The following is a 13,902-nucleotide window of genomic DNA, read 5'->3' as shown; positions in this document are numbered from 1 at the left end:
CTATCTGATATTTCTCCTTCCTGGCAGATTTGGGTGAGACATAACCCACCAGTGAGATGAGGGAGATAAGGCTTAATGGTCTAAAGGGGTTATAAGACAAGAAATGTTAGGAAGCCCATTAGTCATAGGGGTCTTGTCCTGGAGGACCAGTCATGCTGGCCCAGAAGAATCTGCAGAATTGGAGATGGAAATGATAGTCATGTTAGGTGGGAAGCCCTCAGTGAACCATTTCCTCCCTATTATCTCTTTCTGTGATGCTGTTCCCACTCCCATGTGAGGTTCTCTGTAGCAAGGCAGAGAGAGAACTGTTCAGAGCACTATCATACAACCTGATAAAAATCCAAGCTGGAAAAGACAAAAAAAGCCTTGGAAGTCTGCAAGGCAGCATTTCATTCTCCCTGCATAAATTCCAGCTGGTATCAGCTAGAGAGGCACCTAACCCTTACTCCATCCCTCCATTTGTGAAGCAGCCTGTGCAGCTCTGGCAAGACCGATGAGTAAGCTCTGGGACCAAATTGGGTGGGAAGGCCAAAAGCAAAGGTGCACTGGAATGATTGCAAGGACGCAGCACAACTCAAAGGAAGAGGCTGGCCCTCTGTCCAGCCCTATGATACTAATTGAGGTAACATGCTGATGTGGAGACAGGTTTTTCTCAGACAACACTAGAGGGGTAGAAGTGCTCTGGATGGACAGGGTGCTTGAAAGAAGCCAGTGAAGCCTTCCAGGATATGGCAGGTGAAGTTCTTTTCCACCAAAGCTTCTCGGTCATGTCCTGTACCAACTGCAGCTGCTATGGGAGTGTCTTGGCAGCAGAAATGGCAGCATTTGGGTGCAGCTGTGCTTGCAGCCAAGTGTGGAGCTTGCTGTGATGGAGACTCCTTTGCTTCTCTAATTTAGCCATTGGTAGCAGGCATGTGGCACACATTTCCAAGTGTAGTGCTATCTAATTTATCCTGGGTTTCATTCCTCTAAGTTTTAGTAAATTACCCTCTAAATTCATGCCAAGCAAGCTGCTAGCAAATAAAGCAGTGTGTTTAATGCTATTTAGTTATCTGGGCTCTAATGCTTGCAAAGAGCCTGGGATTTTTAAGGCCAAACAGAAGCTCTTAGGCTTTTGTGAAATAGCTCTGTATGCAGCATAAAATTCCCGAATCAGTATTTTTCAAGTGCACATATTTTCCCTTTCTTTATTCTTCCTTTCTTGGCGTTTGCCAAAAGGCTATGCAGAAGTTGTTTCCCAGCATATAGTCTTCATGCTCAGTGAAATCTGAGGCACATGTAAAGATCATCTTTGCTAACAGGTATGGAGGAACCTGTTGCATTGCCTGCCCTGAATGTGCATGTGCTGAGGTGAGTTTTCTTCTGTGCAAACAATCCCAGGAAGACATTGGAAATACTCCAGAGTGCCAGACTTTACAGGCAGGTTTATTGGTTCAAGGTCTGCACCAGGACATGGAGATCAGTGCCTGTATGTGCAGTTCTTCACAGAAGCTTTTTGGTTTTGTCTTTTTTTTTTTTTCCCTGTTGTGCAAATTGCAAGTGGCATGAAAGTGTTGCTAATGGGATGAGCTGCTTGATTTCACGGTATTGTACATACGAGGTCTGGGGAAGAGGATCCAACTACACAATCAGAGGCAGTTCTTTTCATCACCGTGAAAAGAAGTTACTATTGGAAAGATAACTCAGGAAATAGAAGGAAATATTCCTTCTATGCTGGCAGTTCTTGTCTGGAGAGATACAGCCGAAGGGATGAAAGTCTTCACGCGCTTCCACACAAGTCTATTTTTAGAAGTAAAAGCTATTCAGGAGGGGAAGTATTGATTTTTCTCCTTTCCACCTTGAACATTCTATTTATCATTTTCTTCAGTTTATGTGTAATGGACCGTAGACAAAGCTATTCTTACTTCTCGCCTTCTGCTCTAAATGTATGAGCCAGGCAAGGATGCAGGGCCTTTGCTAAAACCATTATTTGGTGCCCAAAATCATTGCATGCTATGTCCAGAACCTCATCTTTTAAAATTAATTTAGATGTGAAGCCTCTTATGTCTGCAGGAAACCAGAGCACAATGAGGGTGGAATGGTAGAGGCCAGACTTGCAAATGACTTCAGAAAGCAAGCTAACAGCTGGCACAGCCCTGCAGATGGGCTGGGGAGAGCTGCAGGGAACCACTAACTTGTACTTGTGGTCACTAATGACTTCTGGCCACCAGTAATATGTCTGGTCAAGCTAAAAGAGACAAAGGACCATATTCACGAGTATCTGGCAGCACCAGTCACGCTGCTGCTGTGATGTTTGCATCTGTTCTCAGGCGAACTACAAGATGTCCTCCTGGCTCCCTAAGTCTGGCCAGGTATTGGCTTTTGCTTAAAGATGCCACAGTACGGATTCTTCTGGTCTTCTTGGAAGATGGCTGTGTTGTGTGAGTGCTGTGGAGGTTGTAGCTCATTTGGAGCTTCAGTTTCATCCTTCAGCTGGCCAGTGGCTACTGGGCTCTTCCTCTGTTGTCCTCTGCAACAAAGCCCTGCTCCAGGGATGGGCATGGAGCCACCTTGCCAGCAATGCTGGCACCAGGTCCCAGCAGTGCTGAGTCTGCGACCCTACCAGTCAGCCGTGTGTCCACAGGTTGCATGGGATCTCATGCCATTCCTCGCCACCACGGGCACCTTGACTCCAGGCCATGCAAGTCCATCTGCTGCATGGCAGGTTCCCTGCTGAATAGCACCTGAAGGCTGTGGCTGTGGCTCTGAGAAGCTTTGTCCCAAGGGACGTGCACCTGTGAAGACACTGGGGTCTTTCAGAGCCAGAGTGTGTCTGTGTAAAACCTGACCAGTCCTGTGGGAAAGCGGAAGGTTGGAGGGCTTGGGTAGTCATAATGTGCAAGTAGAGGCAGCACAGGTGGTTTGTCTGGAGGTGTCCCTGATGCTCCTGGGAAGCACTGATCTGTGTGCAGCAATTGCATCTGGCAGGGTTCACCAGCACCACGACCTGAAGCAGAATCTCTCCTGTCTTTCCTGGGTTGCCAAATGCTCAAAATTCTCCTGCTGACTGTTTTTGACTTACGGGAAGCCGAAAGTTTCTTTTTTTTTTTTCTTTTTTTTCCCCTTCCTGGCAGCAGCTGTTTGTAAGTGAAAACTTGGGCTTCAATAACATTAAAAAGCAATGGTGCTTTTTAATTTATTTTTTTTTTCTGGGGGAGGTGGTAGTGATAGTAATTCTTTTCCTGATATGACAAAGAAGTGCTGAACATCAAAGGTTTTTCCACTTTGGATGAGAAGGAAATAATGCTATGACTTGGCAGCACTTTGTGAGAACTACAGTTTGGGCATATGATGTTTCTGACATGGATTGCACCTCCTGAAACACTTCATGGCTTTCTTACCACATGATGTGCTACTTTCCTCTTCTAAGACTGGGGGATATAGCATATTGTGGGAGGAGTCCAGTCAAGGACTCTGACTTCTTTAGTAGCTACAGGAGGCATCAGAAATGACACTCCCTCAGGCTGTTGTGCTCTGTCCAGTTCACACAGTGTGTCCATTTTCCCAGGGTCAGAAGTTGGCCTGGCTCTGAGCATGGGCTGATGAGTGGGCATGGTGGTGGCTGTCACTTTATTGCTTGAGCTGTGATGAGCCACACAAGTGCAACGTACTTTCATTCTGTAGAAACAAAGGCCTAAAACCCAAGATGCATTGATGGCTTGATGAAAAACTAATTAAGTCCTATTGGTGCTTTTGCCTAAGGTAGATGGTGGCAACAGCTGACAAGCCAGAACTTGCTTGCCTGCTCACTGAAAGCATGGCAATCCAAACTGGTGACTGCTTGCTTGAACAGCTGGAGAAAGCTTGTGCACAGTGGTGCTGTAATTGGATGATGCTGGACTTGCTTGGTCTTGCTGGGCAGACAAAGTCATGTGTTTCTGGCACAGCACAGGTTCTCTTTCTTGCTGCCAAGGCAGTAGATGAACCAGAGAATGTACAGTGGACTATGTAGGATTGTGCTGGTGTGCTGCCTCCTGACCAGCCTGGAGGGATGTGGCCCATCCTTCTGCACAGTGTTAGGTCACGAGCTTGCTGACCCACTGGCTGGTGCTGTAGGGCTCCTTCACTTTTTAACCAAGTCAAGCTGTTAATTTTCTGGGTCCCAGCTCGGCCTCCCTAACATGGAGAGGCTGGGCAGAAGAGCTCAGGACTGTCACGTAGTTGGAGGGACATCAACTCAGCTGTGAAGTCCTTGTTAAGAGAGCAGGCTATCCTGCAGTACCAAAGCAATTATAACCAGGGGCCCAGAGGTGATTGAATAAGCAGCTGACATAAGAGTGTGGAGGATAAACTCAGCTGAACAGACCTCAATCCTATTAGTGACATCTGGCAATATTGAGTGGTGTCATGGGGGTGTTTTCGTTGTGAGGAGAAGCAGTGCTGCTGTAATGGGTGAGGAGACTGACATCATGACACACAAGGAGGTTTGTGGCTATGGGAAGGATCCTCATCTGGACCCTCCTCCTTGGGCAACAGGATGAGCCCCAGATGGGCCCATGACTCTCATATGGCAGAAGCTTGTCTGTGGACAATTTGGCCTGGCCTTTGATCTGGGCAAGCCCCATGTGAATGCTACTTGACTCTGCAAAAGCCAGGAAAACATCACAGATTCGCCCAGGGAAAATGTCTCCTGCTTATATTGTGTTATCTTGTGAGACAGGATGACCATACTATTTTTTTTTCTTTTTCTTTTTTCTTTTTCTTTTTTTTTTCTTTTTTCCTTTTTGCGAGGGTTATGTTATTTAATTGTGTGCTTGTGGAAACTGAACCAGCAGCAGCTCAATCACAGCCAAATAATGACAGCAGCATGGCTCACCCCAGCCCATGTGCTCATGTTTCTTTTTTTCTTTAACTGCACCTGCCTTTCTACAGGGTTGGAGATGGGAGCCATGACAGGGTCCTGTAATAATCCTCAGTTTCTGTAAAAAACACTTGGTCGTTGGAAGAGAAAGGAGGCTCACCCTGTCAGCATGTGCTGTGTTTGCACGAAGATGAGCCTGGGGAGCGTCCTAGGGGATGTGGACTCTGAGGGGTAATGGGTGAGTGCTGGCTGCTGGGCTGCACTTGTGAATGTGTGCTCTGCCTCCCTCACCAATCGCCATCCAACTGCCCCCTGCTTCCAGGTAGAACTCAAATCATGAGTCTGGGCACCTCAATAGCATTCCAGGGTTGGTGTCTTGGGTAAAATGTCTCCTAAGAAGAGGAGACCCCTTGTGGGCCAGTTGCTGCACAGGCAGAAACATTCTTGGAAGGGTTTCTAATATCTTCCCAGCTGGGGTTTGCTCTCATTCTGGTGCAAGTGCAGGTTGCCATGGAAGCTTCAATCCTAGTCCTCTGGCCCAGCTGTCTCCCCTAACCATATCTCAGGGAACATCTTTAGAAGGTACTGTGTGGAATATCTGTAGACTACTGCTCTGTCCCAGTGTCTTGTCAGGGTTGGCTGACCTTCAAAAGCTTTGCTGCAGAGATGCTCAGTCCTGCCAAAAGTGTCTTCTGATGCAGCCCAGGCTCACAATGAACTATGTTCACCAAGAACAAGCTTAGTTTTCTGCTGCCTGCATAGGAAGCAAAGAATCTGCTTACCTTCTGGTGGTACCTGGACAAGAGCAATAGCTGCAGGAGCAGACATCACCAGTTGTACCAATATCTCCCTACCCTGTAGCTGACCCATTACATGACGCAGATCCCCTGGCTGGTCAGCAGAGGTGTGCATTCAGCTGTGTGAGAACACGCCTGTTCTCCTGAACCTGCATCTGCCTGACCCAAGCAGCTCGACACCTGTTTCTGCTGTCGAGGGTGAAGACTCCTTCCTTGGCTGAGGGACAACAGACTGGGTCTCTTGTCCCACAGGACCCCAGGTTTTCTCTGGAGTCAGGGATGTTCATTGGTTGGGGAGGACTTCAACAAGAACCTGGGCTAAACCTTTCGTTTGCTGTCCCTGCGATCTCTGGAAGCAAGTGGAAAAAAATGTGGCTTTCTGACAGCAGAGAGGCTGAGCATGAGCTGAAGGGCTTCTCTGTGCTATTCTCCAAACCAAGGAGATCAGCCGTGTGGCGGACACTCTGCTGCTGCAGTCTCATCTTTTCAGAGCTTGTGAGAGCAGCACATAGCAGGTAACTGGTCTCCAGGGAAGAGGATGCCTGACAAGTTGGTGTAGCCCAGATAGGGAGCAGACTTGCTTTGTCTCTGAACTGCACAGTGGGAGGACATGTCACCAGCTACACAGGAGGTAAAATTATAGAATCACAGAATGTTTTGGGTAGGAAGGGATATTTAAAGGTCATCTAGTCCAACTACCCTGCAATGAGCAGGGACATCTTCAACTAGATCAGGCTGCTCAGAGCCCCATCCAACCTGACCTTGAATGTTTCCAGAGATGGGGTATTGACCACCTCTGGGACACCTGGATCAGTGTCTCACCACCCCCATTATAAAAAAATTCTTCCTTATATCTAGTCTAAATCTACCTCATTTTAGTTTAAAACCATTACCTGTTCTCCTATCACAACAGGCCCTGCTAAAAAGTCTGTCCCCATTTTTCTTATAAGCCCCCTTTAGGTACTGAAAGGCCACAATAAAGTCTCCCTGGAGCCTTCTCTACTCCAGGCTGAACAACCTCAACAGTCTCAGCCTTTCCTCACAGGAGAGGTGCTCCATCCCTCTCATCATTTTTGTGGCCTTCTCTGGACCTGCTCCAACAGGTCCATGTCTGTCTTGTACTGGGGACTCCAGAGCTGGATGGGGTAATGCAGGTGGGGTCTCACTGGAGCGGGGTAGAGGGTAGAATCAATTCCCTTGACCTGCTGGCCATGCTTCTTTTGATGCAGCCCAAGATCCAGTTGGCTTTCTGGGCTGCGAGTGGACATTGTCACCTCATGTCCAGCTTTGCATCCACCAACACCCCCAAGTCCTTCTCCACAAGGCTGGTCTCAGTCTGTTTTCCACCCAGCCTGTATTGATACCAGGGATTGCCCCAGGTGCATGACCCTGCACTTGGCGTTGTTGAACCTCATGAGGTTCACATGGGCCCAATTATTCAGCTTGTACAGGTCCTTCTGGATGGCATCCCCTCCCTCAGGTGTGTCAACTGCAGCGCTCAGCTTGGTGTCGTCTGCAAACTTGCTGAGGTTGCACTCGATCTCATAGTCTGTGCCACTGATGAAGATACTGAACAGTACTGGTTCCAATATGGACCCCTGAGGGACACCACTCATCATGGATCTCCGTCTCAACATGAAGCTGTTGACCACTACTCTCTGGATGTGACCACTGAACCAATTTCTCATCCACTGAACAGTCCGCCCATCAAGTCTCTCTCTCTCTCCAATTTATAGAGAAGGATGTTGTGGGGGACTGTGTCAAAGGCCTTACGGAAGTCCAGATAGATGACATCCATAGCTCTTCCCTTGTCCACTGATGTAGCTACTTCATCATAGAAAGCCACTAGGTTGATTCGGTGAGAACTGCCCTTGGTGAAGCCATGCTGGCTATCTTGAATCACCTCCCTGTTCTTGATGTGCCTTAACATAGCTTCTAGGAGGATCTGTTCCATGATCTTCCCAGGCACAGAGGTGAGGCTGACAGTTTGGTAGTTCCCAGGATGCTTCTTTCTACCTTTTTTAAAAATGGGTGCAACGTGTCCCTTTTTCCAGTCACTGGAGACTTCATCTGTCTGCCATGACTTTTCATAGAATCATAGAATTGCTGAGGTTGGAAGTGACCTTTAAGATCATCAAGTCCAACCATCAACCTACCCTAACAAAACCACCTCTAAACCATGTCCCTAAGTACCACATCTACCCTTTTTTTAAACACCTCCAGGGATGGTGAATCCACCACCTCCCTGGGCAGCCTGTTCCAATGTCTAATAACCCTTTCAGTGAAAAAATGTTTCCTAATATCCAATCTAAACCTCCCCTGACATAACTTGAATCAATTTCCTCTCGTCCTATCACTTTTCACCAGGGAAAAGAGGTCAGCCCCCACATCTCTACAATCTCCGTTCAGGTAGCTGTAGAGGGTGATAAGGTCTCCCCTCAGCCTCCTCTTCTCCAAGCTGAACAACCCCAGTTCTCTCAGTTGTTCCTCACAAGGCTTGTCCTCCAGACCCCTCACCAGCTTTGTAGCCTGTCTGCCCAGTCCAGCCCAGAATGAGCTACACTTTATAACCAAACCTGCTATGAGTTATTTGTTGTCCATCTATGGATAAATAAATTAAGAGTTGAACATATACATGCCCCCAGACACTCGGGGTTAAAGGTCTGAGGAGTAATCTGCAATAAATACAGCCAATATATCAACACACATACATACACATGGAGAGTGTTTTGGCAACTACATCAATGAATTCCCTCAGGACTGTGGGATGTGTCTTGTCAGGTCCCATAGATTTCTGTATGTTCACATACCTCAGGTGGTCATGAACCTGATCTTCTCTTACAGTGCCCCCCCGCCCCGAGTCTCTGCCTTGCTGGCCATCTACTCAAGAGGGGTGGGGAGAGCAATTGCCAGTGAAGGCTGAGGCAAAAAAGTTGTTGAGTAGCTCAACCTTCTCTTTGTCCATTGTTACCAGTTTGCCAGTCATGTTCATCAGGAGGAATATGTTTTCTTTGACCCTCCCTTTCTGGCTGACATACCTGTAGGAGCCCTTACCACGACACACTGCCTATGCATCTCTTTCTTGCCCTTTAGTTTGACCAGCAGGTGTAGATGCATCATCATCCACATTATCAATTGACTGACCTTCCAAATCTAGAGTCTCATACCTGTTGTACAGAGGTACCTGGGAAGGTGAGGTAGGCAAGGAGGGGGTTCGCCTGCTGCCCGGAGTGTGGACTGCCCTCCATTCATTCCTTTCCTTTAAGTTACTGCCTTCTGCCTACTTGTGGGAGGATACAGGATCGCTTTGATCTTGTGTTTTTTTCTGGTGGATGTTTCTGTCTCAGGGAGCGCAGAGCATGGTTCCACCAGCACCTTCAGCCTTTTTGGCAAGAATAGCTACAGTTTGGATACTGGCAGGACTGTGGACTTAATTATATTCCTCTACTCTGCCACGAAGAGGCAAAAGGAAAGGAAGACATGACAAAATGCACCACACTGTTGTGTATTTTTCACAGCATGTTCTGGAAGGTGGCTTTCACAGCTAGCTGTAGTGCGCAGCATCCACATAGCACTGCATGCATGGCACAGACACCTCAGCTTTTTCTCCACAAAAACTGCTGAAGTTCACCACAACTGTGATTACTTCGAAGCCCAGGAGCTCTCATCTGAAACTAGCCATCTGTCAAAGGATAAGAGGAAAGATAAGACACTGAGGCTGCATTAGCAGCAATTAATGCTGTTAGTACCAGCAGTCTTGCTGCTTCTGGGAGACTTATCAGCCCCATAAAGGAGCACTTTGAAGAGGACAAGAGGCCATTTTTGGAGCTGGGAGCCCCTCCTGAGGAACAGCAGACTGGTTTTTAAAGATCTAACCCAGTGCGTGGTTTTTGACTATGCATGAAAAGAGAGATTTGGTTTTGATGAAAAGCAGAGGGGACCAGCACAAAGCACTGTATTTACACTTTGGGACGTGGCACTCACTGCCATTGAATCTTACTGCCTGTATTTTCAACACCACAGATTTTGACTGAGACCCCTAAGGCTTTTTCAGTTAAGGGAAACAGATGTTTAGAACTTGTAGGCACATCTGCAAAAGGAATGGTCTCCACCAGAGTTGCTGTGTTGGGGTCCCTGGCGTGTTAGGGTGGCCAGAAGCAGGGTTTGTGTCTTCCATGATCAGACAACCTTGCTGCAGATGGTGAGGCTTCCTGCAAGAGCTGTGTAGGATTAGCTGAAGCTTAGAGGCCTTAAGCATTACTGCAGAGTGGCTGGGGGCCTGACTTGAAGATGGGAGGTGGAAGAAGCTTTAAAGGCCCATTACTTCCTTAGAAAATTCACATGTGAGGCAGGAGTACTGCATTAATCTTTGCGCAGCTGCATGTGCTCCTGATAAGTGTTCCTTAAATGCCACAGAGAGCAAGTTACAATTGTTGGGTACCTGCTGCCAAGTCTGGATTCATCTTCTGCTGGCAACATCAGCATGACTGGCAGCAACAGTGGTAAGGCAAATGCCAATCATCTGCTTTTCTGGTAGAAAAGTGTATTTTGAAAAGGAGAAAATGTAGTTGTTCTGAATCTGCTATAAATACATGTATTCTCACAATAATATTTGTGTCGTGGCTGCTGATTCCCAGTAATTAAAACAAATCAGGCCCCAAACCTCAGGAAATTAAAAAAAAAACAAACCAAAACAAACTAAAAACCAAATGAAAACCTTGAATTCCTCTCTATTTGTCTGGTGAGGATGCACCTGGGATCATGTAACAAGGATGTTTTTGTTGCCACTGTAAAGGTCAGATACTTCACTCTCGTTGTAAGAATCAAACGAAATCTGAAACTTCCAGCCATCAGTATAACTCTATAGCAGGGGCTCTGGGAACATCAGTATGAGGGTGGCTGGGCTGTAATGAGTGGTTAGTGCTGACATGAAGATGGAGTGTTGCAAAAATATCTTGTACGTGCACCCTCTGTGCTGCCTGCATCTGGCTGTCCTGCACTGCCTTGCTGCGTCCAGTGAGTCCACTTGTCCACAGGAGGCTTTGGGAGCTTTGCAGGGACACGCAGGTGCAAGGAAGCCCTTAAAAACAGAAGAAAGGATTGTTTCTCAGCTGGCTTGACTACCTCTGACAATGTCTGTGGGAGAAGGAAGAAGATGGATCATCTTTCTCACTGTGTCCCAGCTCTCAGAGCTCAGCACAGGCAGCTAGAACCAGACCTGACTACGATGTCCTCCCGTCTGCTTCCCTCCAGGCTGTCCGTTCCTGTGGTTCCTCTCAGGTGGCCTGCCTGATGTCTCTGGCAGAACCAAAAAGCTGTATAAGAAAAGTCACCATGCTTAATATCCTGAAGACAGCCAGAGGTCATTTAGCCTAGGTTATCCTTGTTCTCTCAGCTGGTTACTCTAAGGAAGTCTGGATTTCGGCCTGATGTGTTCTCAGCAATGTGTGCTCTTGCAAGGTGCCGATGGAGAAAGAATTGCAGCAGAAGAGCAAGGATTGTGTTCCCACAAACTGTTATACTCTTCTTAGCCTTGCAGGGCTGCCTGCCGCATGCACAATGGTCCTACGTCAGAAGCTTGCTGCATGGGCGGTGAGCAAGTGAATCACAAGCAGCAGACCTCTGTTCACCCAGAGGAGCACCAAAGTGTCACAGTGCTTTATCAGTACCCATTATTGTACTGTGCTTTGTGTCTGGGGGAGAACAGGGCACCTTATACACTATTCAGATTTTTTTTATTGCCTTCCAATTTTTTGGAATTTCCAATTTTATTGCAACCAAGATGATTGAGGGATTGGAGCATCTCCCTTATGAAGAAAGGCTGAGAGAGCTGGGACTCTTTAGCCTAGAGAAAAGAAGGCTGAGGGGAGACCTTATTACTACTTACAAATATCTAAAGGGTGGGTTGAAGGAGGAAGGAGCCACACTCTTCTCGGTGGTTCCTAGTGACAGGATGAGGGGCAATGGGTGCAAGTTGGAACATAGGAAGTTCTGTTCCAACACACAAAAAAACTTCTTTACGGTTGGGGTGACAGAGCACTGGAACAGGCTGCCCAGTGAGGTTGTGGAGTCTCCTTCTCTGGAAATTTTCAAAACCCGCCTGGATGCAGTCCTGAGTAATGTGCTCTAGGCAATCCTGCTTTAGCAGGTGAGTTGGACTAGATGATCTCTAGAGTTCGCTTCCAACTCTGAAAATTCTGTGATTCTGTGATTCCTTGAGACTGCACACTACTGACTGGCGTCCATTACAAGAAGTACTTAGAAAGATGCTTGCAAAAGTCCAAATGGGTGGACCACATCCAGAGCTGTTACATGACGGCTTATTGCAACTTCTTCTATTTGTGTAGTTCTCTGCGATCAGTGAGCGGAGCAGACCTGCTGATGCTGACTAGTGCTTCTGCACATTTTGATGGTAGTGAACACTTTAAAACAAATGTAATTTCAAAAAACACCAGTAAAATTTTCATCCATCAGAACATTTCAGTTTGATGAATTAATACTTCCCATGTAACGACATGAGAAAAACTGAAGTATTCTTGAAAGTTTGTTTGTCTTTTTTCCCTGCCAGTCAAATCTGGCCTAGCTGACTGGATACTCCTTCATTTGCTGCCTTCTGCCTGATTGTGCAGCTGGCATGCATTTCTTCACAGCTTTCTTTCCTCATGCAGCAGGCTGCCACCAACTTTGCACTCCACTTTGAGTGGGCAAGAACTGAGTGATGTGCTGTTGGATCTCTGTTGTCCTTGTTTGCAGCAGGGGTGTAATATGTAGACCTGCTGTGCTGCTGCGGTGGCTGAAAGGGAGGCTGTGGAAAAGGAGGCTGGTAGGGATGCAGTGTTGTCACTGCTGTGGCAGGGGTGCATGATGTATAGACAGTGAAGGCTGGCAGTTCTCATTGTGTCCTCTGTTCCTCCATGCAGGAGACAATGTACTTCCCAATGCTGCTGTCTGTTGTACTGCCCTGTGGCTGCATGCTCTGAGGTTTGCCCAGGCCCTGATCTTGAAGTGAATGTTGTTCCTGAAGAGCCAGAATCACCCACCCAAGTTTCCTCTGAGACACCAAGCAATGGCTGTCTGGATGGGTCAGTTAGCCATGCAAATACCTGGCGAGTCTTAGTTTCCTCTGACAGAGTTTAAGGATCTTTGTGTATTAGGATCCTAGCCCACTCAAGCTGCTTAGTGACGTGCTCAAGGGCTTGGCTCAAAAATAGTTGCAAAAGAGCGGATGGGAGGACTCAGGTCAGCTTTCATAGGACATCCTTGAAGCAAGAAGGAGGTGCCAACTGCACATGTATGATGGGTCTGTGCAAAAGGCTGGGTAATCCTGTCACACTCAGCACACATGCACGTGCCTTTGTGCCCTGGGGACACCGTGAGAAAGAAGGCTGCTACCTTGTATTTTGCACTATTACAGGGAAATGTCTGCCAAAATTCCTCTTCTCAGACACCTATTGTTTGGCTCAAACATTCCGGTTTACTGAAGGGACAAAGCAGGTTTTTTTCTCTCTTAGTATTCCATCTGGGTTTTTTAAGCATTTATGTTTGTTTTTCAGGCTTTTCCTCCTTGCCCTGCAGGTTGAGAGACTTTCTCCAGAAATTCTGTTTTGTGAAGCACAGCAGAAGCATAGAAAGGCAAGGCTGTCCTTTCTGCAAAGTGAAAAATATGGGGCAGGGGTAGAGGGTGGAGCTGCACATGGAGGTAGTCAGAAAGCACCAGAGAGCAATTGATCTCAGTGCATCAGTAGCTGAAGCAGGTGACTTCTAGGCTTCCAGAGAGCCTCTTGGGAGGAAGGACCAGCTGCAAGCAGGATTTTCCCTGTGGCTTGGAGGGGAATTTTAGAGCATGTGAAGGGATGTAGGAAAGCCAAAGCACTTTATACTACTGAGAAGAGAGATTAAGTCAAAGTCAGAAGATGGCTGCAGCCACACTGTTGCATGATTGTTACAGTGTCTGTGGAGCTGACTGTCAAAAGCAGTGAAATACTGAGGCTGAAAGGGAACATGCTAACCACAGACAATAACTGCGCAGGCCTTGGTTTGACATGTCCGATATGTGTCTTTCAGGCTGCAGAACTGTTATGCTTCTACTTGTTCTGTCGTTACTTCCCTGTAACCCTCTGGAAAGGGAGCAGATTTCCCATCCTGCAGGCTCTAGTTTCCATCAGAAAACACCACTTCATTGCAAGGGTACTCAGTTTTGGTTCAGAGATGCTGCTCAGAGGCAGATATAGGAGCAGTGTGGCTGAAGGAGCAGTTTTGAATTGT

This window comes from Charadrius vociferus, unplaced genomic scaffold (assembly GCF_000708025.1).
Source record: "Charadrius vociferus isolate BGI_N301 unplaced genomic scaffold, ASM70802v2 scaffold633, whole genome shotgun sequence".
Classification (NCBI taxonomy): Eukaryota; Metazoa; Chordata; class Aves; order Charadriiformes; family Charadriidae; genus Charadrius; species Charadrius vociferus.
The sequence above is the reverse complement of the archived record's forward strand: the minus strand, read 5'-3'. Positions refer to the sequence as shown.